This window comes from Cydia fagiglandana, chromosome 2 (assembly GCF_963556715.1).
Source record: "Cydia fagiglandana chromosome 2, ilCydFagi1.1, whole genome shotgun sequence".
NCBI classification, from domain to species: Eukaryota; Metazoa; Arthropoda; class Insecta; order Lepidoptera; family Tortricidae; genus Cydia; species Cydia fagiglandana.
The window spans coordinates 22,491,266-22,515,888 of record NC_085933.1 but is presented as its reverse complement, the minus strand read 5'-3'; the positions used below and the strand labels follow the sequence as shown (position 1 = coordinate 22,515,888).

At 39.3% G+C, this 24,623-nt stretch overlaps 1 long non-coding RNA gene across 1 annotated transcript in view; it reads left to right on the top strand.

Annotated features, from left to right (window-relative positions):
• Positions 1-24,623, top strand: part of LOC134678893 (uncharacterized) — a 75,636-nt gene that overhangs the window by 26,155 nt on the left and 24,858 nt on the right. Inside the window, exon 2 of the long non-coding RNA XR_010100259.1 lies at positions 2,106-2,123. This is a non-coding gene — a long non-coding RNA (uncharacterized LOC134678893). The remainder of the gene's footprint in view (positions 1-2,105; positions 2,124-24,623) is intronic.

Sequence of the window (24,623 nt, the reverse complement as noted above, 5' to 3'; positions counted from 1 at the left end):
AACTCAAAAACTACTGAACGGATTTTTATGAGGTTTTCACCAATCAATAGAGTGATTCTTGAAGAAGGTTTAGGTGTACTGATTTGTTAAGGTTTTGTGTACGCCGGAGCGGGTCGCTGGTATTAAAATAATACTTAATGTCTGGCAAGTTCTGGTATGCTGGTATGCACAATATATTTATGACGTCACAAGCTGTCAAAAACATTGCGAAGCCGTCAGGAACTGGTAGACATTATTTTTCCAACTGAGAGTGATATATCGTCAGTTGCCACTGACAATTTGCGGCACAACTCACAAAGCGCCCAGTTTAAAGCTTTTCCGAATAACGAGTGATCCGTCACTGGCCGCCATTTTGACCGCGCATTCCCAATGTTCTTGCGTAACCGGCTTCCACCCGGCTTCATACGGCCCGAATCTAACTTTAAGATACGTCAACTAATTCGACGTCGACTTCAAACATATCAGTTGGTAACGCATAGACTTAAAAAGGATAATATTTTATTTCATCCTTTTTGAAGTCGGTTTTCTTTTTTTTGTAAAAATTTTTTATATTTACCTACAGATGTTTTTATTGCAGAAAGTTACCAGAATTTTGTAAGAGTTCTAGGAAATTTCAGGAAAATTTCACAGTTAAAGCAAAGGAAGCACTTACAATTTATGTATAATTAAGTATTTGAACTACGATACGTAGTAGTAGAATACTCGTATGTCCTTAAACTACGTCCAGGACCCGGGTATGTCCTTAAACCACGTCCAAGACCACCGGTGGATGGGCAGCAGCGTCCCTCAAATTCGGTGTACTCGACTGCGATCGCCAACCCGCCTGCCAAGCGTGGCGATTATGGCATTTGCCCCCCCCCCACCCCAAAAGGGGGAGGCCTATGTTCAGCAGTGGACGTCTTATGGCTGAGATGATGATGATGAAGTATTTGAAGAAAAAAGTTCCGCCGAGTTTCTTGCGCCGGTACTCGTGTCTTTTTGGGACCGTGATGGTATACATATTTAGGGTTAGGAGTTAGGACCGGTGATAGCTTCTGACATTCATAATTTCATATGTGCATTGTAAGTAATATGCCTAGATTGAAGAATAAAGACTTGCTACTTTCACTTTCACGATGGAAGTGTAAAATTTCGATTACCATACAAAAATATGAGGAGTTTTCGAAATTTTTCCAACATCGGCCGGCCTAGCCAAGGTTACAGTCGCTATCGCTTTGACAACGAAAAGCTTTATGTCTGTCTATCGCTCTTCCATATTAGTGCGACAGTGACAGATGCGTTTCGATCGCTTCGGAGCGTGAGCGATTGGCATCTTGGCTACGCGGTCAGTAGTTTTATTTAGACTGGTTTGGCTAAGCGTTTATCTCCTACATTCAGCTAGCGTTAGGATTACATCTCTGGCCAAATAAATCCCACAGCAGACAGTTTCATTGCCGGCACTAGCACGGGGTCATACTGAAATACGCCCGATTGCAGCCGGGTAAAACTATTTCCACTAAAACATTGGGCAATCTACGCTGTAGCGACCATTGTGCTGGGTTCCATTGTTGAAATGTATATTGGTTTATGGAAGTTATGGCCTGGAGCTCTAAACTCGCACAATTTTATGATTTAATTGTAATTCAGCAGCGTCAAGTGGGGCTATTCGGGAGCTATGGGGCTTTTTCGAACGATGGGAATAACCCGCTTCAACTGCTGTTGTTCCACGCGTCCATAGAAAACGATATGCTTGTTTGATACCGACGTAGGAAAAATCTCGGTAGAATGTGCATGCAAGAGGCCTGCGCTGCGCAAGGGCAAATATCGTATACCTTCACTAATTTTATAGCGCACTTATGACGTTTTCACATAGGTATATACTCTGTAGATGGGCATTTTCACTTAACGTGTACCATTAACGGCCGGTTAGCAAACGTCACAAAACCGACGGTTAATGTCAAATCCCATACCTACATTTTGCCAGGAATATGACGGTTAAACGTTACTGAAACACGACTTAAGTCGCGTTTTAAAGTACAAGTTAAAATGAAAATGCCAAAATATGCGTCCCTGAAACTTGTATAATTTGTGTTTTTCTTTGTCATCAAAATCATCTTCTTTTTCAGGTACCATCAGCTGTCAAGGTACATTCTAGTCATCACTAGATTTCTGTGAGTTGAATAAATGTGAGCCATCTTACAAAGGTACAAGTCGCCGTTAACTTTAACCCGTCGAACGTTCACCATACAATAAATTGATGCAAAGCAATTAGACCCATATTGATCTACTTACCTACATATCAAAATCCCTTCCATAATTTTGTCGTCAAAACAAAAGGTAGAAAAACAGGCGTTTAATATTCGTAATAGTTTTAGCATCGATTTTGAAATTTAATCTCGTTAAAATGTCCACACGATGTTTGAACAGGGCGGGAAAGAAAAACCGATCTACTTCACGATACTGTTATCTGCAATTAGCTTTCCCGTTCTCGTCATTAAATTGTTATTTTATTCCGAAATCTGGTACGTTCGCTCCGTCTCATTCCGACTCACGCTGAAGACTACCAGCGACAGAGATGGAGATTGTCTTGAATCTAAACGGGAAATGCTCGGCGTTTTCCTTAACTAAAATTACGATCAACAAAAACAAGGTACGGGTTGATTAAGTCGGAGAGTTAATACAAAAATACGCCTCATGACTTTCGAATTTCGAACGCCATGACTGGCGAGTTTAATTTTCAATCAGCTTTGTCCGGATGGAGGCAATTTGGCGGTTGGCACGTGGCTTTGTCGTTTCGAAGAATTTTCATTAAGGTACCAATGTGATATTAGAGCCAATATGGGAATGGACACTGATGAATGAATATTGGCCTAGATCCTTTATCCTGCAGCGGTATCCTGGTCGCGCTTTTTTATCTACTGTCATGCAATGCGTCGCTTTCGCACTTTTTATTTTTAGACCGTGACAGGTGTGGTGACGAATGATAAAGAGCTGACCATATTAGCCCTACTGACATTAGCTATACATATTCGCGGGTAATCTCTTTCGAACGAATCGAACTTTGTTTATTTTTCAAAAAATTACTCTTGAGAGTCAAAAAACTTCCCAAAAATTTCTTTTTTAAACTTTATGATGAATTCTCTCAATAGGGATAGTGGTATGTAAGTACTTATAGGTACTATAATATTTAGTTCAAACATATGGAAGATTGTCCAAATATTTTATGTCGTAAAAAGCTTGAATATTAATTATTTACAACGAGAAGCTACATAAATATGGATATCAGTATTTCCACATTACAAAGTTAAAATCTGACGAAACATCATATTTCACGCATAATTATATGAAACCTCGTCCCAAAACTACAGACAAAACCACAACACAATTACCATATTCCACATAATAATAATAAATAAGTTTTGCAGCTGAATTTGTACCATGTTTTCGTGTGAAATACTGCCTCGAATATTTCCGTTCGCATGAGGGAATATATGTGACGGAGGTGGTATGAAGTTAGGCTGTTCTGGCAAATGGTGGAATAGTGTTGGACGGAACATAAAATGAAAATGAGTGTTTTGGCGAAGGCGTTGTTAAAAAGTTTAAGAACGGCGCTTTGTTTTATTTAATTGTTCTGGGTGATGCATTAGGGCTGGAAGTCCCAGATGGTGTTTGGTGGTGTGTAAATTATAAGTTTTTTGAAGTGAAAACTTCTTTAGCGGCGCTGAGCACTTTTTGAGGTGGGGAAAAAATTATAAATTCGATTCAGCGTAACGCGTAACGTAACGCTGACGTCATGTGTCACGGACAATGTTATTCACCAAAGAACTTTAGTCATAACGTATCATAATCAGGTCAATTATTTAAAACTGGACTTTTGTATTAAGCAATAAAGCTCAATGTTCTAATCTTGTACGGGCTGAAATACGAGGATTTCACAGTTACATTCTAACTTTATATCACTCCAATACGAGTAGGTATAATTCAATAAAGCTACAACTTGATGAAATCGCTAATAAAAGTGAACTCTAGTACTGGTGAATAAAACTCAAAATATCATGACCAAATATATTTAGATGCGAGGTCTGCAAGGTAACTTTACAATTTCTATTCGAATTTTAAACAATTAACGCTACAAATTTAAGTTCACTGGCCAGCAATTTCGGAACTAAAGTTTTTCAATAGAAAGGAGGATGGGTCAATAAAATTATACATAGTGCTGCAGACATTTTGGACTAGTCATTGAGTTTTCACTTCTGTCGGCACTCCTGGAGTGCAACTCGTTGATTTTTTTTTCATCCCACAGCGGATTTAAAACCCTAAAAACAAGTAGGTATTCCTGATAAATGACTTCTTAATAAAGGAACTGTATCTGTAGTAAATTTTAACGAAGGCAATAACAGGATTATTGTCAAGTAAATGTGTCATATATCTTTGTATAGTAGCGATTTTTATTTGAAACCTTAAAATGTTGTTTTACTTTAGAAAATCCAAAGTCAAGAAAAATCAATTCACCGTCTATTATTACATTATCAGAGCAGCAGTACAAAAATTTCCCCGCTTATTTTCAATATATTTTTCCATTCAAAATCTGCCTTCGACATCGGTTGATAAACCATTCATAACACGCTACAAATATTTTTCTAACATAATAAAATCTAAGCGACATTGTCAAAACATGGGACAATAGAGTGTTTTTTCAGGCTATTGACTGTGTATCGAAAATAAACTTTTACGGAACACAATCAAACGGACGGGCGAGTTTTGTGGGAGCAATATTTACGATTCGGATCAATTACTACTGAACAGATTATATGGGTGGTGTTGTCTATGGTGATAACAATTAAACTTTATTAAGGATGACTCATGCTAGACTGGACCGGATCTTCCGATGTATGAATTCAGGTGTATGAATAGAGGTATTAAACTTAGCAACATCTTAACTAAACCTCTGTTAAATTTTGTTTCGTTTCTATATTATCTCTACCTCACTAAGGGCCCCCCACATCTGGCGTCTTTCGAGCGTCGGCGTCTGTCGGCGTCGGTCCAGCGCTATGGAAAATGACGTCGCTGTGCAGTTGCGTCGACGCTGCGTCGACGTCGGCCATAGAATTGTAGACGCCGACGCTCGAAAGACGCCAGATGTTTCATCAGTTTCATGCATACTTACTTTGATCAATATGTAATCTTCAACGACTTGCAGAATAGAAGGAAGGAAAGACTTGCAGGGTCATTCACAAAAACATGTTTATACGGTCAAATTGCCGCGAACCATATAAAATGTATGAAAAGAATCGTGGCAATTAGACGCGACCGCAGACATATTCTTAGAGAATGACCCAGAATTGTTAATCAGTGGTATAGAGTGCACGTTATTACATTTTTGAGCAAAAAAACTGCGGAAAGTTCCGACTGCAATTCTATGATAATGACGGCATCCATTTCCCGAACATTCCAGCAAGCCACTATTATGTGTAGAGATGCACCGGATATCCGGTTACTATCCGGTATCCGGCCTATCCGGCCATTATTTTACTATCCGGCCGGATACCGGATAGTGACCTTCTATCCGGCCGGATACCGGATAGTAACATTGCTTGATTTCGGAGTAAACAAATTCGATTTAAGTAACAGACACGGTCATAATCGTACTTGTTTATTATTTTAAAACAATTTAATCATTCCTTTGACTTGCATGCGCACTCATTTCAAACCTAGAAATGAGTCCGCGCGAAGGTTTACTAGGAAACAGGTCAAACCTGCAGAATGCGCACTTGAAAAACCGAAATGTAGGGTAGTTCCGCCGGCCGAATATCCGGCGGCCGGATACCGGATATTCGACCAGTGTCCAGGCCGGATATCCGGTATCCGGTATCCGGCCAAACAACTATCCGTTGCATCTCTAATAATTACACTAGTTACGTAGACTAGGTCAACAGTGACTCACCGCGTAAAGGGTGAGCCCGCATCGCGAATTTGGGGCGCAAACACAGACGTTCATCAAGGAAAGGCATATCTCACGCCGGAGCGTACGTCATTTAGGGCCTTACGAATGTGTGTCACTTTGTGTGTGAGTTGTGTACATATGTGGAGTGAACCGATCGTTAAGGAAACAAATATTGCTTACTACAATTATAAAACATAGTACGGTCAAAGTATTAAGGAGGATTTAATGGAAATGGCATCTTCACTACCCAATATTCGGCTAAGTCAAAAAACAATGAAGTTTATGGCATTAAAGAGCTGCATTAGAACTTTAATAATCTGCTACTATCCTAGGTTTTGCTAAATTAGAGTATAAAATGTAGAAAGTAAAAATATACTCAGAAACATGAACACTGAAAACAATACACTTTTTTTTGGGTAGCCGTGTAATAACACAAATAGGTACATAATATGATGAGAATTTCAGTCAAAAGTATTAGGGGTTATCAAATCTAACAAGCGGCTGATAATCGCTTGTCTCTATCATTTTGACATTTGAGTTTGATAGAAAGGAACCAAATTGAACAAAGGTATCCTAAGTTTTATGAATAAGGGGGGTGTCTATTAACGCCTTAATGACCGAAGACAATAATCTTATGCTTGAAAATGCAAGATATGAAATTATATTGTTGTCTTAGGGCTGATTTAGACGGCGCGCGAAATCGCATGCGATTTTAGTTACATTGCGGACTGTGAATTACGTCCAATTCAACCGACCAATCGAAACCCGCAATGGTATCAAACTCGCATGCGAGTTCTCGCATCGTCTAAATCGGGCTTTATTATGAGAATAATTATCTCTCAGTGCTGATCTACTCGTATTGAGCCGAATTCCATCAAAAATTCCGTAATGGCATTAACAAACAGGCTAACCCCAACAGTACCAGAGAAATAACACAATTGTACAAAGTAAATGCAACTTCATCTCTATACACTTAAGGCATGTTATCGATTGTAGGGATACCTAAACTCGATCAAACACATTAGTACCTAAGAGCTATAAATCAAAACCGAAAACCCAGTTACTTTAAACCCTATTCAAATAAACTTAAAGCTGAATGTCGTTTGTTCAATACCACTGCATAACAGGATATGAACAGTCGCTGCTGGCGTCATATCCGGGGCCGAGACTACTTCCGGCGCCACGGAGAACCGGAAATGGGTCATGTTCCAAGATTTATGCGATTTGTATTATTTTTAGCTAAATATTTTCTGTCTGGTTTTTGGTGTCGGCGGTCAGGATAATAAATATGTTCAACTTAGAGCGTGGACAGCCTAGAGGTAAGAGCGTGCGACTTTCAATCCGGAGGGGTTTCGGTTGGAAGGTCAGATGGCATTCGCTTTCATAAATACTAGTGCCTACGCCAATTCCTGGGATTAGTTGCCAGCGGACCGCAGGCTCCCACGAGCCGCGGCAACTCATGCCAACAAAGTGAGTAAATACCTAAGAACACTTTTTAATTACGTAGGATATATGATAAATATTCAAAAACCCCATGACTCCAAGCAGGTACACGGTACACATAAGCATAATCAGGCAAAGTCCATAAAAAGCGCTAAACAAGCGCTCACTTAAACACAATAACGTACACCTGTTTTTAATTAAAATGCTAATTATTTACTACCGGCAAAAGAAAACATTAATATCGGGAGGCACGGTGAAGCAATGCATATTTCGCCCTCATTATTTCCAAATTAAAAGAATATTTTCGACAATATTTGCAAGTTAGAGGAACATTCTTTTAATACGGTTTTTTATCGGGCGTCGGAGATCGCAATGGCACAACAGAAGTAGATTTTTTTTAAAGGAAAATTAATATGGTAATTAAAATGCGAACACATCTGGTATGTACATATTTATTATTTGCCTTCTTTGAAAGCGACTAGGTACTTACAGCATTGCCGGTTATATAAGTATTTGAGCTAAGAAACGAATACTAAAAAGTGGAGAAGTAGATGGAGAAGTAGGTATTATGGTTGTACATATTATTACTGTGTATCCCGCCGTGGCGCCGAAACTACTGAGCTGATTTATTGAATGAGGTGTCAATCGATTCATTCTTACTACTCGTATAAAGGCTTCAACAGAAATTGCAAGAAATGGCATGAGATTCCTGAAGTAGTCAGTATATTTACTGCCATCTTCCGACACAAATGATTAACACTTTTAGAACGCCTTTGACTTACTTATTTTCATTGATATTTGTTAAATTTTTGTAACGTCAAAAAGTATCTCCATCTACTGTAGAGTAGGACAAAGGTATGGCGCCATCGCTCCAAAAGATGATAGAATAGAAGGCAATGGAATGATTAGATTAGATTATATTAGATTAATTTATTTCTTATTGGGAATTACATGGTATTTAACAATGTCACAATGTTTCCAAATAACAAAAAGATCGTCAGATTGTAAACAATAATACATTAAAATAATTAAGAAATAAGTAAAAAATATAAAAAAATCAAATAATCATAATAAAAATTAAAGGTAAAAGTCAAATACAGTAAAATAAAATGTCAGAAAATGTCATGTTTTAACCTTTTATATGTGTGTGGTGGTAGAGCAGAAAAAAAAGATGACTAAACATTCGGTCAGGATTCTTATGATACACTCTTGTCTGTGTAGGTATCATTAGAATCCTTACATTTAAAGTGTAAGATGCCCCACCACGCGTGACAGCCGTAAAGTCCATGGAAAACTCTTGAAATATAAAGTAGCTAGACGCATTCACTTTCTGCTGGCTACTGCTACCAGTGAACCAATTAGAATAATTCAGACACTTGGTCAGCTTGTAACGCTAACAATGTTATAAATAAAAGCGCAAGCAAGTACAAAAATCTCAGCGAAATATGTCACAAAGGATAATTTATCGTCAGAATAAGGCAAGAGGCGCAACATAAATTTGCGACTTGAAGGTGCCCAGGCGGCGTAGCACGGTCGCGTTTTTATCGCTTGTCACCATACCTGTCACGTTCTAACAAGTATGTATACGCAAAGGGGACGCGCATAGTGATAGTTGATAAAAATGGACCCGTGCTGCGCCCGCAGTATTCGAAACAGACCTGCAGCGGTATCATGGTCGAGTTTTTATCGATAAAATTTTGATTTCGATAAAAAGCTAATGATTTACCACGATGTCATGTAGATAAGACAAGTGTGATCATAATATTTATAGGCCTGCGGCGCTATCATGCTCGCACTTTTGTCACTTGTCATGTCATACGTCACTTTCGCACTTACATATTTGTTAGAACGTGACAGGCATGATGCCAGTTGATAAAAAACCGACCATCTCAGTCCTACAGGCCTGCCATTATGAATATTGTTATTCTTGATTCTAATGCTAAGTATTCCTTTACGCTACGTTTAAGTTAAGAATATAAATACTTACTTAATATACCTACATATCTAAGCCAATTCTATTGTTGATCTTTATTCGGGGACTGTCGGGAATAAAGTAAGTCAATTTTATTGTTTATCTTTATCCGGAGAATAAAGACTCAGGCCATCCGTCTTGCCTAATTAGGGATGAACAACTGGAACTTCTGATTAACTCGGAGATTTACGGCGTCAGTTATGTGCCCTTCTTGGCTGTGATTTGCGGAATATTTTACTTGTTAGTATATATGTCGCAGTAAGATAGATAAAGCCGTTATATAGTTATAACTCTAGGTATATAATTATATGACGTAACATAGTTATATGAAAGCGATTCATTACTATCCTACTAGGTATATAACTATAATACGGCTTTACTTTAGTGATATAGTTATATTACTGGATTAAGTTTAGTGATATAGTTATATTACTGGATTAAGTTTAGTGAAATAATTGTAGGTAGGAGTGCAGCGGTGCGGCGGAGGTATAGTTATATCCCTAGGGATATAGTTATATGCCGTATAATACTTTTTAGCAATATTACGTAAAAGTACAGGTCGATTCACGAAAGCTGGCGCGAGATTTCTACAGAGTGACAGCTATTTTCATTGAAATTCTGTCAAATCTCGCGCCAGCTTTCGTGAATCGATCGCAATGCCTCATAAACCCTTAAGAATAGCAGCATGAAAATATATATAATAGTTATGTTACTAGGAATATGATTATAATACGGCATATAACTATATCCCTAGGGATATAACTAAACCTCCGCCTCACTCCTAATACCTACAATTACTATCTTACTAGGAATATGATTATAATACGTAATTACGTACTATACGGCATATAACTATATCCCTAGGGATATAACTATACCTCCGCCGCACCGCTGCACTCCTACTTACAATTATTTCACTAAACTTAATCCAGTAATATAACTCTATCACTAAACTAAAGCCGTATTATAGTTATATACCTAGTAAGATAGTAATGAATCGCTTTCGTATAACTATGTTACGTCATATAATTATATCCCTAGGGTTATAAGTTATAACTATATAACGGCTATATCTATCTTACTGCGACATATATAAGGTTATTTGGAAGAGATCGCAAATTTAGCGATACGCCCCTCTGGGGTCTGCTTTCTCTCTTTGATAATTTTTAGTGTTCCGTACAAAACTTTGTTTACGGAACACTTATGGGATCACTTCGGTCTTGCAAATCAGTTAAATATTTTCTTTAAGTTGTATGTTTTACTTAGGTGCGGCAATAAAGAGCATTAGGTTTATTTATCTATGTCGTTCATAAAGGTAACGTTTTGTAATGTTCAGGAGAACGAAATTTGGTTGTTTCATGAAATGAATAACCAATTATTGTAAAACTTGAGAAATAACGATGTATGAAAAGTAATAACTACGTTTTTTAAATTTTTTTTTTGCCTGATAAATCGAAAAATATCACACACATGACAACATAATTAGCATATGCGAGAAAACCTTCCTTGACAGCAAGAAATTGAAGATTAACTCAACAGGGAGGGTACAATGGTATTTGGTTCAAATATTTGCACGTAACCCCGCCGTGCAAACATTCAAACCAAATATGTATATCCTCAGGCAGACGTTTAGCAAAAAGCGAGAAACGATGAGCTAATTATTTCTTTTCCTCATAGGTAAAGTAGGTTAGACGTCGGTATTGTTAGAGCTCATTTAGACGGTGCGAGAACTCGCATGCAAGTTTAATTAGGTACTTGAGTGGTCGTGTGAAATAAATGTTACCTCAATGGTCCGTAATGTAACTAAATGCCTGTAAGTTCGCGCGCCGTCTATATGAGCCCTTAGCCACAGCAATCAACAATATAAATCATCATCATCATCATTATCTCAGCCATAAAACGTCCACTGCTGAACATAGGCCTCCCCCTTATATAAATGCACAATATACGCAGTCGCTCATATGATTGAGCTGTCTTCTCGCCTAAAAGCATTTTGAAAGGTCGCCATTATTGAAACCCCTTTGTATACATATGTGCTCCACGCTATTGGTCCGACGGCGCGCGTTACCAAGTCAACATCAAACATACGCCTGCGCCTTGTCAAGTTCTTGCACCGTGCAACTTCAACGCAACATCTCTGCGCACATCCCGTCACAGCTCGCAAGTCAAACTGCCCTTAGTGACAGTGTCAAATTTTTTAACTTATTTACTGTTGTTTTTGTATAGGTAGTTTTTCATTCTAAGTAAGTTATTTATTTATAAGTGTGGATGCAATCTTCAACCCAACCTGGCGACAGCACTTCGGCAAACTACACATGCAGCCTTTGTACTAAAAGTTTTAAATCCGTAAGAGGGCTTAATATACATTTTACGAAATCACACAGAAATTGCCTCACTCAAAATATCTCTCCTAATAGCCCCACCACTTCCGCCCCCGTACCATCGACCACTAGCAATCCAACAGTTCCTTTCCATCTTCATCTTAGTAACTTAAAACATAGTATCCCATTAGTTAAAAGAGTCCCGCGTGGCGCCAGAATCACAGTTGCAACCCATCTTTCCAAACTTATTGATTCATGCGTACAAAACAATAGCATCGATGACTGGCACAATCTATTCCTGTTCTCATACCGCACGCTTCACGTTAATGAAGACGACACTAACACCTCACTTACCCAAAAAATTAAAGACAACTGCTCTAATCAAACATTTCCGCCATCCACAGCAAACACCCAAAGGAGCCCGGGACTATTTAACCGGCGAAAGTATATTGAAAACAAAATCAGCGACGGAGACTTAAAAGGTGCAGCCCGTCTCCTTTTTTCAAGCGAGTCGCTGTCGCCAGACAATCCAGACACCCTTCAGGCCTTACAGACTAAACACCCTCCAGCTCCTTCAACCCCATATTTTCTCGATCCACCAACGGCTAGCCAGGTATGTCTTCAAATCAATAGTAAAGAAACCCTCGAGGCCATTATTTCTTTTAAAAATGGATCTGCAGCCGGGTTAGACGGAATCTCACCCCAACATCTGAAAGACCTCATTTCACATTCAACAGGCGATGCTGGTGAACAGCTACTAAATTCCATAACAAAATTAATTAATAAAATGTATACCGGAAATATTAACCCTGATATAGTCCCCATTCTTTTCGGCGCCAACCTTATCGCTCTAAACAAGAAAGATGGAGGGGTGAGACCCATAGCCGTTGGTACAACACTTCGGCGTCTCGCATCCAAATTAGCAGTCCGGCATATAATATCTAAATTAAAACCTCATTTCGAACCAATACAACTAGGATTTGGCACCAAAGGGGGGTGCGAAGCAGCCGTACACTCCCTGCGCACTTACCTCTCTAACACTACGTCCGAGGTGTTGATCAAAATTGATGTTAAAAATGCCTTCAATTCTGTAAACAGAGACACCCTGCTGACAGAAACAAAACATAACATACCCGAAATTTACAACTATCTCCTTCTATCCTACGCAGATCCTACAAAATTATTATATCGCCAGAACGTGCTTTCTTCAGAAGTTGGCTGTCAGCAGGGTGACCCGCTCGGGCCGGCAATATTCTCTTTGGCAATTAACCCTATCATCAAAAAACTAAATTCTAAATTTAACGTGTGGTACCTAGATGATGGAACCCTAGGAGGTGACGTAGATATTGTCACTTCCGACCTGTCCACAATCAAGACCGAATTTAGGAACATCGGCCTTGAAATAAATTTTACCAAATGCGAACTGTACATTCCAAATTCCATCCCTAACCACAACAATATTGAACAAAACTTCAACACCCTAACCCCAAACATAAAAAAAGTTAACAACGACACACTTTGCCTCCTAGGGTCTCCTATTTTCGAAGAATCTTTTCCAAACTATATACAAAATTCAATTTCCAAATTTACAAACTTATCAAACCGCCTTCTTGAAATAAGTCCTCACTACGCAATTACAATTCTTAAATTCTGCCTTTTTGTCCCTAAATTAACATACGCCATTCGCTGCAGCCCTATTTGGAAATTCGAAAATATTATTTTACCTTTAGATGACCTTATTAAGTCTACTTTGGAATCCATTCTCAACATTCAGCTCAGCGACCATTCCTGGACCCAAGCATCCCTACCCATCCGTCATGGTGGGCTAGGGATCAGAAAAATTTCTAGTGTATCCTTGCCAGCTTTTTTGTCTTCAGTCCACAGCTCCGCAAGTCTCATAGGTAAAATCCTACGGGGACTCCCCTCAAACTATGAGACTGCGGGCTTGGACGAAGCCAAGAAAGCTTGGTCAAGTGCTTGCCCGAACAAGGATTTCCCGACTCTTCCAAATTGCCAAAGGAGCTGGGATGACATTATGTGCCAAATTTCAGTGAATTCCCTCCTAAGCCGTAGCACAGGCCGCGAACGGGCCAGACTACTGGCTTCGGCGTCGAGGGAGTCCGGTGATTGGCTCTGGGCTTATCCTTCACCGAACACCGGAACCTTCCTCACGCCGGACACTCTCCGCATCGCGACCTGTCTTCGGCTTCCGAGTCCGCGTTTGTGCTCCACACAGGTGCCCCTGCGGCAGTGAAGTCGACGAATTAGGACACCACGGGCTATCCTGCCAAAAAAGTGCTGGCCGCCTCTCAAGACACGCCGCACTGAATGACATAATCCGCCGGTCTCTTGCATCCGTCAATGTGCCAGCTCTACTGGAGCCAACTGGCATAGCGAGAGACGACGGCAAGAGACCGGACGGCATGTCCCTGGTTCCTTGGGGTTTGGGAAGGGTGCTAGTGTGGGACGCTACCTGCGTAGACACTCTGGCCCCTTCTCACCTGACGGGAACCAGTAACCAAGCAGGTGCGGCGGCTAAAGCGGCCGAAAAGCTAAAATCCCAGAAGTACAGGGGTCTCGGCCCCGAGTATATTTTTATGCCATTTGGGGTTGAGACCCTTGGCCCGTGGGGTCCTAATGCTGTACAGCTTTTTAAAGAGCTCACAAAAAGGCTTAAAGACTTCACTGGTGACCGAAGAGCTGGCAGCTTTCTCGCTCAACGTATTAGCTTAGCAATACAGCGAGGAAATGCTGCCAGCGTCCTCGGCACCATGCCAAAGGGGCCCAATTTCCTAGACATTTTTTAATTATATTTTATTTTATTTATTTTTAGTTTTTAGTTTTAATTTAGGTTTATTTTATAGATAAGTTAGTTTATTTTTATTTTTAACGTTTGTATCTGCCTTATAAATAAATAAGTATATACTGAGAAAAAAAAAAAAAAAAAGTAAATACCTATATCTATTCTAATATTCTATTCTATTATTTTTTTCGTACGGAATCAACTTGAGCAATGAAAGCTACTCGGATCGTTATTTTAATCCCGGTGAAACACGTGCTACCATATGTAATGGTAAAGACCATAAGTAACGAAAAATAAAAGTATTTTCTTCCTTCCCAAGTGAGTCCCGCCTAATCGTTTCAATCAGAACACCATAAGCCCTTAACCAAACGTGCGACCAAACTTCTTTCGCCGACTACAGCTTGCTCTGGCATTGTAATTGCCATGGATTAAAGTAAGCGAGTCGGGCAAACCAGTATAAAAATTACGCAGCGTACTACGTAGGCGAACAACACGCGAACGTCTCAAGTTGGCGATCTCGTTGCGAACGCGAACGCCTTGGGCCCGCCGCGCCGCGCCGCGCCGCGTCGCATTCGCAAGTTGTTCGCTTTCGTAAGACGCAGCGTTAGGAGTTCACGGATAAGTAGTAGAATCGATCGCTAATTAAATTCTAACTAACTAAACTGGTAACTGTTAGAAAATAATAAGAACTTTGGGCGTGTAAATTATAGGTTTAATACATAACTTGTGCGGTAGTTTATAATTATGGTTAATTATGGACTGGTTGGAGGCGTTGCTGCGTGCGTTGGTTTGTAATAAATAGTTATTATTAAATATTTGATCTAAACTTAGTCCTAAAAGTGTAAAGGAAACTCGCTGTGCACATAGAACATGGGGTTAGTTTTTATCGATAGTCATCTTCATTCATTCAGAAGCTAGTTTTTATGAATTATGTGTTTCAAATAAATTTAAATAAATTCCAGGTAAGTATCTCATTCTGAAATTTGGAGTAATTCCGATGACAATGACAATGCAATTATATACTCACAATGCAAAACTATGCTGATCTGGTCAATTGATGATGCAGTCGAATTTAGGCTCATTATTAGAATCTCAATCTGGCTCAGTCTTATTATATAGTCAACAATAGGATTATAGAATGGTGTGTTCTAAATTCCAAACATTTTTAATGCCTAGTAGTAACTTGTTTTATGAACATCCTGCAATTAATTGCCGTCACTATTCCCATAATTTGGTTTCACAAGGCCGAGAGATAGATTAGCAAAGGGAACGGGAACTATTTAAGGGCCTGCGCAGAATGGCGCCGCGTGCGACCAATCGAGGCGGGGGTCATCTTGAACCCTTTTAGGGGACTGATTACACACAGGACTCTAGTACGGTTGAGGGGCGAAAAGATTGCATTTTCTTTGTATTGTCCGCGAGTTTGTTATACGCACGCTTTTTGTATGGTTTTCATTTTAAACAGTCTGATCAGAAGACATTCGGTTCTTTGTAATAAACATAGATTTCTTTTTTCGATTTACATAATTACAAAATTAAATGATAAATTATACAGGTAAATTGGTAAAAATCATAGTGTTTCAGGCACGTTTTTCACAGAAATTACCCAGTATTTTAGACTTACATAAAACCTACTGTTACGAGTCAAAAAGAAACGTGTCTGAGTATAAATTCTACGCAAACCAACACAACCGCCCTGTAATTTAGAAGTAACAAGAATTTTAAAACACCAAACAAGCCCTACAAATTAGAAACAAGCCCTGAGTTGAGCAAGATATATAAACAGAGCTCATAAAACCGTCTCGAAAGTCTTAAAGGCACATGCAAAACTCAGTAGATACCTATTAGTAGCAGTAACTGAACTTTTAGAGCTTTTCGATCTTTTAGATTATTAATTAGTGAACTTAGGGTACGTTTTCATTCGGTACGTGTAAGTATCTTCTTTAGTTTGCGGGTCACTTGTAAACTATAACTTATCGCCTGGTCAGTATTTCCACTACGGTAGAGAAAACGTCGCTTTAAAACGAATCTTCTAGCAAATGAAAGTCTTAACTGAATATTCCTGAATTTTTATCCAATCATCAACTGCGTGATTGGCGTCAAAAAATCGTTATATAAAGAGAAGTGCTAGCCTAGGCGGGTGAATAATATAAGCAAAATGAGAAATAAATTAGTAACGAGGAAATAACGACCTATCCCTCGCCAATATGGCGGCGCGACCCCTTATTACGGCACGTGACAATGACAATACGACCGCAACAACGGAAGGGATTATTTAAATAGACAGCTGTCACTGTCAAGTTACCTAGGAAATATTCGCCTAGAATTAGCTAAAATATACGTATAGACACCAGAAGCGGTATCATGGTCGCATTTATATCACCTGTCATGCTATGTGTCACTTTCGCACTTACATATTTGTTAGAATGTGACAGGAATGGTGACAATTGATAAAGAGCCGACCATATTAGCCCTACAGAAGCGGTATCATGGTCGCATTTTTATCACCTGGCATGCTATGCGTCACTTTCGCAGGACTTGTCACCCGGGTGGACTTGGCCAATTTTTCTTTAGTGTATGATATCTCCATGTTTCAGTTTACATAAGTTAAATTACTGTCAATGTGCACTCTGTGTCCTCGGTGCTTTTGAGACTTGTGATAAGCCCTGAAACTTATTGCTGGCTTGCGATACTGAAGGCTTTTGGGAAATCTCGTCGGCTGTACATGTACCTACTGATCATTTTAGTACCTTGTCGAATGTTGCTATGATATGACATTTAAACCTGTTAAACCACTTGCGGTTTACGACTACATATATTTGCTACTGTGAAAGTCGTGCGTGAGATGCGCGCCAATCACCGAGACGATCGTTAAGGTCGTATCAAAACCAATTAGATTATTAAATTGGAAATCGACCTCCGTCACGCTCGATCCACAGATATTTATTTATTATATTATATTATACAAGTATGAGTAATTTATACTTACTCGTATAGTTTCACATACGTAATCAAGTAGCCTATTATGGATGGCTTTATACATGTGATAAAATAAGTGTCACTATTTAACACCCCGTGATTGAAAGACATGGACACTGTATTTATCACGCTGTCACGTAGACATACATGACCATAATATCCGTACAGTACGGGCATGATGATTGATTCTTGTCTACGTGACAGCGTGATAAAACGGTAACCGTCAATTTTCATCGGCTCTGTTAAAAAGTGACGGATATTTTGTCACTTGGATAAAGCCATCCAAAATACAGGCCTGCAGGCATGTGGTAAAGCTTCTTGCCGTTAGATCAATAAACAAAAATTGCGTATTTTTACAACTGCCTCGGGGCTTCGAAATTGGTTAACGCGGGGGTCTGTTCAAATTGATTCGGAAAGTTTGTTTGAAATATTAAGGAATTTCCAAAGGAATCCCTAGGCGTAGGGGCGCAGTTTCCCTTAAAAAGGGGGCGTTTTAAGACGCGGGTCTGTGCGGTGATAAATAAAATAGTGTTTACGTAATATGCTGGGGGTCGGCAAAATATGGCGGGCCCACGAACCTTAGCGACCTTAGTACTCTTTATTATACTGTGGCGACGTAGCAGGTACTAAGGTACTTAAGTACTGTTAGTTCAATTTAGGTATAGTCAGACCGTAAACAGTCTGCAGCGATTTTGATAGCCCACGCAGTGCAAGTGTCATGTTAAACGTCAAACTTCTATGAAATTATGACGTATACATAACACTTACACTGCGTGGGCTATCAAATCCGCTGCAGACTTTGTTTGGTGCGACTATAGGAAAACATGTTGTTTTGAAGTGTAAAGTGCTGGGTCTACAAAAATTTATTAGGTAGTTCGCCAACCTCCCAATTTAATGACAGTTATATTTAAGAAATCTTATGTTTACTTGTGATTACGACTGTCATTACTAACTGTAGTGTTCTGTAAGTAAAAGTCTTTTATCCGTCAAATGTCACAACCCCATGGCCCATGATTTGCTACGATGTAAAGAACAAAGTGTTGTGTTGGTACAATGTATGTAAGTCTACTACCTACCTACGTTAAGGGAGAACAAAAGTGTATCTCACCTTACCTTGAGACGGAGGTATAATAACCCCTCACAATATGTCAAACTGGCTAGAGCCGTGACAAATCACCCCTACGTCGAACTCAGAATATAAGTATTTGAGGCAGTTTATTATTCTTCACCTTTCCCGTCAATTTTATTTGCATATTTGTAGTGTTTTTTTTCTTGACATGAGCTGAATTATTTCCGAAAAAGGAGGAATAATTAACTTTGTAAGATCCAGATTAGCAATGCACGCACGAGAACTTTCCAAAGTTGCGAAACTTTCCACATGAGAAATTCTCGGTAACTTCTGAGAATGTTCTCGAGAACGAGAATTTATTTATTTATCGTAGTTTATACCATGAATATTCACGATAGTTTAGGTGTAGTCCTTACCCCCAGAAAATTCCGACTTTTGGTCGTCCGCTTCCGGTCAGAAAAATGTATGACGGCCCGGCCAAACGGTCAGACTTAGGTGGGGGGTGCTCGACCAAATGTCATAGAGGGACCCTGGGAGTTTTTGACGCCGCCATTTTTTTTCAATATGGCCGACTTTTTATTAAAACTTTTTGAATTTTGTCCTAGCGCGCTGAAATTTTGGTCACGGAATCTCGGGGTCCCCTAGATACCTATAAAAATATTTTTTTTTGAAAAATGCTACAATTGCGGGAAAACTGGCCACTTTTATTTTGTATGGCAACTTTTAAACGGTGCGTGATAGGTGGGGGGTGCTCGACCAAATGTCATAGAGGGCCCCGAGACAAAACAAACTGCATTAAAAAAAAACAAAATGGCCGACTTTTTTTTTAATTTTTTCAAGTTGGTCCGAGCGCGCTGAGATTTGGCATGGCGGGAGATAGATTCTAATGAAACTAAAAAAAAAAATTTGGAAAAATTTGTCGAAATTCGAAATGTTCTGTGATATAAAGTGAGAATTTAAGCAACTTATTGGTAAATTTATCACATCAACAAAATAGCTAACTGTAATAGACAATAATATATGCATAATAACATTTAGTTTTAAGTTATGCCTATTTAAACTTTATTTCAAGTATATTCTCTTGTTTAAACAATAATTTCCATGTTGCAGGAATGTTCTGAGAACATTCTCGAGAACGTTTCCGCTTTTTGGGAATGTTCTGCAATTTGTACATTGCTAATCCAGATATATTCTGGCGATGGCGCTTTAGAATTTAGATCTTTCTTTTATTAATTTTTTATTCATAAGAGTTCAACTCGAATTTAATTTGTACATACCTATTTGTACAAGAACGCCGGGAATTACGAGGCTATATAAAAAAGTTATCAAACATTTTATTTACCTACTGTAAGGACACTTTGGTTCCAAAGGTAGCAGGGTGCGTAGCCAACATGACACTCGCTAACGCTCTGTAGCAAACGAAACGTTCACTGTCGCACTAATATGTAAGTGTGATAGAGAGACACAAACCGTTACGTTACGTTCGTCACCTTGGCTAGGCTACCAGGCTATTTCTGGCCACGTGCACGTTAATTCAATATACTGTGTGTAATATTTATACTGCGGGAAGCTCTATGACTGAAGGCCCACCCTTCAGGGGTGAACGCACTGTCAGTCCATCGTTGGCACAGTTAACTAACCCTGTTTGAGCCTTATTGCGACGAGATAAGGACTAATATTGTCAGATAAGTGTGTTGCTGTGAGCACAATAGCCTATCTTAAGCGCATGGAATCAATTATGGCGATGTCAACAGCTCTTGTGTGAGTGTTGAGTATGTCCATCTTTCATTCGGACAAATTACTGAGATTTGCAAGTCATCTAATATGTTGTTACCAAAATTATTTTAGGGTGGCTATACTAAAGATTTTAAGGCGAGAAAAGAAAAATACAACCACTGTAATTACAACGTTTATTCTCTTATAAAAAAAAACAAGGAAAGTTATTACTAGGGCCTTAAGGGCCTTGCAAACACTGCAGTTATCTTAGACTAGCTCTTAATTTTATCTAACCTGAGACTACACTAGGGACGAGAGAGCGAATGTGGGTTAGCGGCTAAAATATTATGGTTGAACACTTATACTCAAATATTTGCAATTTAACTAGAATACTGTTGGGCGCCGTAGAAGTAAATTAAAGTTTGGAAGTAGCTGACCTGGTCCGCAGAGTTTAGGGTACCAACAACACCGCCACGTCGTCAACCTCTCGGTACAGGCCAAGGCAGCACCCGCCGATCACCAGTCAATGTTGTCAACCGGGCACACAAGGAAGTAAAACCCGCGCCAGGCGGATTTGCAGGTAAAATGTAGACCCTGGAAAGGTTTTCAAATAGTAAGACAAGAGTACACAACGCTTTAGCAACGCTGGAACCTAAATAACTTTGCAACAAAATGGAGTCCAGACATACATAATTTCGAATTTGGAACGGCACGCGTCAGGTCAAGGTTAACATTTGACCAGCGCGGCGGAAGGTTAACTCTTAAAAAAAAAACAAATAATAACTTACTCGCTGTGGAAAAATGGCCCGCAAAGGGTGCTCTGCAACATATGTCGACACAAGCGAGGTCTATAAAACACGGCCACAAAGGCCCTTAAATTTGGGGCTGCATGTGCCCCACTTTTTCGCCTGGGCTGAAAATAAAAATCACCACACTATTAAACTGAATCTTACGCACAAAACTCGTCGCAAAAATCACTAAAATACTCACTCAAAAGGAAGATTTCTCCCGATTGGGTTAGAAATCGCCTGAAAAGGCTTGTTGTTTGCGGAACAACTCCAACGAAAATGTCCGACCTTCATTTTGGCAGGATATGACAGACCAAATGACAGAGTTGCCACAGCCCGAACTGGATTCGTGCGATCCTAGGTGATTTTGAAAAGAAAACATTACCTTTCTTCTTTACTTTATTTGGACTAATATTAAATAGAAAGAAAAAACAATATTTGAAGACAATTTTAATTTACAAACCCCTTTCGATTAAAAAAACCAAAAATGTAGGAAGACACCGAAATTATTTTTAATCTAGCAACCCGGACCATGTTGTTATCGACTGAGCTCGCTAGATGGCGTTAAGAGTATCAAACGAATATGGGTCACATACTAAACAGTATTAAAAAAATGAAGAATTAAAATTTTGTTGTTACAGTGCTCCCCTACCCGAAGAAAATTTTGACTACGGCAAAATTTTGAGCTGGCCCCCAGCTCGCAAAACCACCCTCTTATTTTCTAGACGAAGTCCCAAAAAAAAATCGACGCCAAAGGCATAAAGGAAAGCAACGACCACCCAATTCGAACCCACGCACTAAACCATAATAAAAAAATAAGCACAGCCGAGCTGTGCACAAATTACCACATACAAACTATAATATTACTGTACGGTAATCTACACTACGATACCCTAAACGTATATTAACCTAAACGAAACTAAACGCTAATAAGCGAAGCTGCAAAGCTCCCTACCTACACACTGCATCGCTGTATATCTTGGCGGCGCAGCGAGCGACCTGGGTCGCGGGCTGCGCCTGGTTTGTTCAACCATAAATTCCTTTAGCTAACTTCTATGTGACTAAAGGTAGCTCGCTAGGAAGGCCCCGCGATGGGTGACACTGTTACCAAAATTATTTTAGGGTGGCTATACTAAAGATTTTAAGGCGAGAAAAGAAAAATACAACCACTGTAATTACAACGTAACGTAATTACAACGTTCACACTATTAAACTGAATCTTACGCACAAAACTCGTCGCAAAAATCACTAAAATACTCACTCAAAAGGAAGATTTCTCCCGATTGGGTTAGAAATCGCCTGAAAAGGCTTGTTGTTTGCGGAACAACTCCAACGAAAATGTCCGACCTTCATTTTGGCAGGATATGACAGACCAAATGACAGAGTTGCCACAGCCCGAACTGGATTCGTGCGATCCTAGGTGATTTTGAAAAGAAAACATTACCTTTCTTCTTTACTTTATTTGGACTAATATTAAATAGAAAGAAAAAACAATATTTGAAGACAATTTTAATTTACAAACCCCTTTCGATTAAAAAAACCAAAAATGTAGGAAGACACCGAAATTATTTTTAATCTAGCAACCCGGACCATGTTGTTATCGACTGAGCTCGCTAGATGGCGTTAAGAGTATCAAACGAATATGGGTCACATACTAAACAGTATTAAAAAAATGAAGAATTAAAATTTTGTTGTTACAATGTATTAGATTCATTCTTCGCGTTGTATTGCGCGTTTGTCTGGATGAGTTTAGTTTTTCCGTTTGGATTTATGAGAGCCAAATTATTTATTTACGTAAGTAATCTCGTAGCCATTTACCAGCAGTGTCTTTAGTTAAAATTACTAAAGGACTACACAAGTTAATAATCATTAATTAACCTAAAATCACTCCCTAATATCAACGTTCCAGGCTAAAATAAGTGGCGCCCAACGTGGGGCCTTAAACCTTAACTTCTTTTCTAGGGAGGGGCATGTAGTTGAAAAATGGTTGTCTCCAATATTGTCTTTTCTTGATCTTGCCTAAGTAGAGTGTTACAGGATATCCCACAAATTACCAGAGCCTTTCCACGAAACCATTACGTAACTAAGGTATCAAGAATAAGCCGATATTGCCGGCCTTCTGCAAAGGGCAGACTCCCTTTTTTTAAATAATAAAGTAGGCGCCCTAGTAATGAATGGGGTCAATTAGGCGACGGGTGTACCTGACACTGCTGGGAATCTAAAGTCTCGGGTAACGGTCCAGTAATGGACCTAATGAAAATAACGCTTCAGTTAACTTTGAAAAAATATTTACAACAAAATATCTATATTTTAATTTAAGAATGAAGTAACTGTCGCTGTGTAAGAAAAGCAAGTGTCCAACAAATATGCGTGTTATGATATCCAGTGAGTATATTTGATGATATACTAGATCTATGATCACCAATCTGATTGCAGTGCTAGTGCGTCTTATCATTAATTTGTGTAAGTGTGTCTCGTGAATAGCTAAGCTAGTAGCATCAGAATTTGATCTAGATACCGACTGCCACAATTAGGGAAGGTACATGCTCACCGAGGTTCACATAATGGAGAAAGACCGCAGACATTATGCGTTACGAGGAAGCGACACCGTTGCTCTAAAACTCTAAAAGGACGTAACTATTTAGGATAATGCTAAGCAATAATGTGTTAACCCACATTTTTTAACCTGTATTAAAAGAAAAGTTGGAAAAATCACTGTCTCGGACGAGGCACGAACTCGCGACTCTGGATCACTACCCATCGCTCTGCCGACTGAGTTTTCTTGTCATTTAGTTTGACTCACGACAGTGTAAATCCAACATGGCCCTTGTAATACGTACTGTACCCCTAAAATCCCCGAACATACCGTCCACGCTTTGTATCGCGACAGGTTTATAAATGCCGCATTAAGGTGTTTGACGGATGACCGACGGGTGAATAGAGGTACAGAATTCCATCCACTAGGTATCCGACGCGGTTGTAGTCAACTAGTCACTCACAATGGGATATTTACGAAGACGGGAAAAGATGAAGAAAATTCGAATAAATTCCAATTGTTATTTTAGAAATATTTAAGATCTCATCCTACCATTTGATTCGAGGTCCGGATAGGTAGATTTTTACCTCTCTCATTTTTGATGTTCACCCTCATTGTGCTTGAGGAATGGCCGACAGGTGATGTATGGGTTGTAATTCACTATCCGACGGTGTGGGAGTGGATACAGAATTCTTTTCTTAAGACGGGTATTATACCTACCTACTCGTAAGATACATAGGTATAAAGGGGAAAAAATCGTAAGTGAATTTGGTTCGGTTGCCATCTCTACCAAATATAATGGATGCGTACAAAAAAATGTATTTTGAATTGATCAAGCATCACGGTGTTAGAGCTGTTTCCCACTGACGTCCAGTTTTTTACGAGTACGGTTTTTTGCAGGATCCCGTTTTAGTAGTATAGGTGCTAATAAATTTAGTATCTTTCACACGAGGATTCTGTTTGCAGGATCCTGCATGCATACTACCTACAGAAAACTACTACCTAATCCTGCATAAAACCGTAACCGCAAAAAACTGGACGTCAGTGGGAAACAGCTCTTACTGTGCGGACCT